Genomic DNA, 4,280 nt, shown 5'->3' with positions numbered 1-4,280 from the left:
CCTGTGTATTTTTACGAGTTGTTGTTACTATTATATTAAACAATTTCATGTTCATAACAGCCTTTTTCTTCTTTTTCCCTATTCATTTCTTCTTGCAGTTTTTTTTTTTCTGTCAATTTGTTCTTTTTTTTTCCTCTCTATTTTTCAGAGCACTTTATGTAATAGGCATTTTAAGGCTTTGTTTATAATAACAATGTACAGTATTTTGTTCTAGTTCTTCCTTTGGCTATTGCCTTTTCTGCAATTCAAATTTTTAATCATTTTTTAGTTTTCAATTATTGTATTTATGAATTTTCTTTTATTTCTTCTGAACTTTAAATAGTAAAATGTTCCATGAGCACTTCATAGCTACCTTTTCTAGAATCAGAGTGTGATAATAATATAGATATATAGATATTTCAATAAAAGCCTCCTTATTTATTGTTCTTTAGATGCTTTTTGTTTTTACTCAATATTATGTCAGTTTGATCTGAGACAAAATACTGTGCTAGAGGTTTACTAAGAAGTGCTCTGGGGATCAATACTTATTGACAAAAATGGAAAGAGCCAGAATAGGCCAGAGGAAGTAGCTGGGCTTTCATGCAGTCTCCACAAAGGCTTCAGCCAGCAAACTTAAGGGGAGCTCTGAAACTGAATGGCCATTCGGAGTTGGTCCATGTTACACTGATGGGGATTTATACTCTTATATTGATTGGTTTCTGGCTATTGTCTGTCATCAGAAAGGGAACTCCATTTAGCCAAGACATTTTTCAGAGAGGACTAACAACTAGGAGTTGGCAGGACTCCAGGAAGTTTAGGGAAAAGTCTTTCAATCCTGAAGAGTTTCTAGGCAATTTCTATATTCTTTCTTCTTGTATGTCTCTAATCTCTGCTCTTTGAAGGTAGCTGTTGAGTTTTTAGTGCATAGCTACCAATATGTGTTATGTCTTGATTGTGAATTGTGGTTACTATGTTATTATGAATATAGTGAAAATATTCCACCTTATCTTAAAGTTAGCTCGCTGTGTCAGACTTAACATTTTCAATTGTGTTTTGCTTTGCGAGCCATTCTGAAAAAATTTCTTCTTTTAAAAAGTGGATTAAGCAATTTACATTTATTGATAGAATTTATGTATTTATTAACTCATACATTTTTATGTTAATAATACTGTACATTATATTTACCCTGTATTGTTTTAACATAGCCTAATTTTTTCTACCACTTGCTAAAAGTATTTTGGCATTTAAAATGTTTCTACTTCTGTCTATGGCCATGCTGTCCTGAACACGCCTGATCACGCCTGATCTTAGCTGCTAAGCAGGGTTGGGCCTGGTTAGTACTTGGATGGGAGGCCGCCTAGGAAGCCCAGGTGCTGTGGCATTAATAAATGAATGAATGAATGAATGAATGAATGTATGAACAAATAAAAATAAAAAAATGAAATGTTTCTGTTTTTGTCAAAGTGGTTACTTTTATGCTAATGTTGTTATCTGACACTTAAACACACTTTTTCTCACACAGGCTTCCACCATTTGGTTTGTGACTTTTCTGCTTGGTATTTAGTGTTTCTCAATTTACTATGTGGAGCCAATGAGTTTATCTACTTTTTCTTGCATGTGTAGGTGTGTGTGTGCATGTGCTAATGTGCCCCCACATGCTATAGTCGCTTTGTCATATTCTATATAATTTATTTCCACTCTTCTTACTTTTGATTTAGTCTTAAAATTATATGTAACCAATGTTTATTCACTATCTTTTTATTAATGTTTTTGCATTCATCTTTGGTTTAAATGAAGTTTTTTCTTCAGTAGTAAGGGCTCCTGGAAATAGTATATTCTGATTCTTTTAGTTGTTTCATTTTTAGTATAACCAGTGATTTAATTTTGGTTTCAATTTATCATCTTACCATTTATTTTCTATACATAATTTCTTATCTTTCTTAGCTTCTTTCTAATTATTTTTTTACTATTAAGGGTTTCTCTTTATTTGCTTTTGTTCATGTGGCCTATCACTCTTTTTTTAATGGTTACCCTAGACATCACATCACACAATCTCTATTAATTTTAAATTAAAGAAAAATGCTTTTACCATATCCCAGGAAATGACTTTCTTAAGCATTTTAATTATCTCCATGTTGTAAACTTCACACATATTTTTATTACTGTTTTATATAGTCAATATTTTATTAAATATACCAATATATGAAAACTTTTACTATTCATATTTGTTCTTTATCTTCTAATTTCCTTTCCGATTATGTTTCCTTCTGAATATTCTTTTCCATTAACTTTAGAGCAGGTCTATAGCTGGTGAAGTTTTCTCCATTTTGTTTGCCTGAAAATGTTTTTATTTAGGTTTCATTTTATCTTGAGAGTAATTTTCTTCAAGCCTAGGGAATATAATTCTATAGTGTTCTGGTTTTCCTTTCTTTCTTTTGAGAAAACAGCTATCATTTTATCGATGATCCTTTAGAATTTTTTCCAAGGCCTATCTACCACCACACTCCCTTCTTTCAGATTATTGTATGTTTTATTTTCAATAATTTTCATGTGAAATTTCTGAGTGTAGTTTATTTGTATTTATCCTGTTTGAGCTTCATAGAGCTACTTTTTAAAAAATCTTTTTTATGTTTCAATTACAGTTGGCATATAATATTATATTAGTTTCAAGTATACAACATAGTGATTAGATATCTATAAAACTCACAAAGTAATCACCCTGATAAATCTAATACCCATCTGATGCTGTACATAGTTATTACAACATTATTGATTATATTCCTTATGCTATACTTTATATCTTCATGACTATTTGTAACTACCAATTTGTATTTCTTAATCCCTTCCCATTTTTCACCAAGCCCTCTACACCCCTCCCTTCTGGTAACCCTCAAAATGTTCTCTGCATCTCTGAGTTTGTTTCTGTTTTAATTTTTTATTTTGTTTTAGCTTCTACATGTAAGTGAAATCACATGGCATTTGTTTTTCTCTATCCAACTTATTCCACTCAGCACAATATCCTCTGTGTCCGTCCATGTTATTTAAGATGTAAAGATTTATTTATTTTATTTATTTATTTTACGGCTGAGTAGTATTCCATGTATATCTTTTCTTTACACATTCATTCATTGATGGGTATCCAGGTTGCCTCCATATAGAGCTGCTTGACTCTATGACAAGATTCTTCTTCTTTTCCTCCTCCTCCTCCTCCTCTTCCCGCTTCTCCTTCTCCTCCTCCTCTTCCCGCTCCTCCTCCTCCTCCTCTTCCTCCTCCTCCTCCTCCTTCATCTTCTTCATTGGAAAAACTTTCAGCCATTACTCTCTTTGAACATGGCTTCTGCCTCATCCTCATTCTCATATCCATCTTAACTAAAAGAACATGTCAATAACACCTTTCATATTGGTAAATTAATCTTCTATGCTCCTCCTGTATTTTCCTTTTTTTATGCATGTAGATTTTTTTTCAGAACCATAATCAATTTTAATTTTTCTATTTAATGGTATCTAATCTGCTATTAATTCTACACATTAGGTTTATAATTCAGTATATTGTAAGTTCTATAATTTTCCCTACTTATTTTTAAAATAGTCAACATTTTTTTCTGCTGAAATTCTTGCACTGTCTTTTCTATTCTTAAAAATAATAGGCATAGATATTTTGGCCAGTGTCTGCTTTCTTCATATTTCTTAATGTGACATATTAAGATTTTTTGTTTTTATTTTGTTTTAAGAATATATTGTGCACATATATAGCAGGTTTAGGTTTACAACACAACTGCAAAACTGAGAGTAAGTTACAGAGATTTCCCATATGTGCCCTGCCCCCAGATATGCATAGCTTTTCCATTATTAACATTCCCCACCAGAGTGGTATATTTGCTATAATTGATGAGCCTACAGTGACACATTATAATCACCTAAAGTCCACATTTTACCTTAGGGTTTACTCCAGGTGTTTTACATTCTATAGACTTAGATAAATGTGGGATTACATACATTCATCACTGTGGTATCATGCAGAGTAGTTTCACTGTTCTAACAATCTTCTGTTTTCCATATATTCATAACTCCTTCCCCACTAGCCCCTGACAAACACTAATCTTTTTACTGTCTCTAGTATTGCCATTTCCAGAATGTCATATAGTTAGAATTATATAATATTTAGTCTTTTTAGATTGGCTTCCTTCACTTAGTAAACTGCAAATGGTTACTCCATTTGTTTTTATAGATTAATAGTTCATTCCTTTTTAGAGATGAATAATATTTCATTTTCTGAACATACCACAGTTTATGTGTTCATT

The 4,280-nt window shown here is 31.8% G+C and overlaps 1 pseudogene; it reads left to right on the top strand.

Moving 5' to 3' along the window:
• The first annotated feature begins 1,242 nt into the window (after positions 1 to 1,242).
• LOC118600557 lies at positions 1,243 to 1,361 on the top strand (annotated as a pseudogene).
• Positions 1,362 to 4,280: the final 2,919 nt, after the last annotated feature.

The sequence above is a fragment of the Rousettus aegyptiacus genome, unplaced genomic scaffold (genome assembly GCF_014176215.1).
Source record: "Rousettus aegyptiacus isolate mRouAeg1 unplaced genomic scaffold, mRouAeg1.p scaffold_m13_p_3, whole genome shotgun sequence".
NCBI classification, from domain to species: Eukaryota; Metazoa; Chordata; class Mammalia; order Chiroptera; family Pteropodidae; genus Rousettus; species Rousettus aegyptiacus.
The sequence above is the reverse complement of the archived record's forward strand: the minus strand, read 5'-3'. Positions and strand labels throughout refer to the sequence as shown.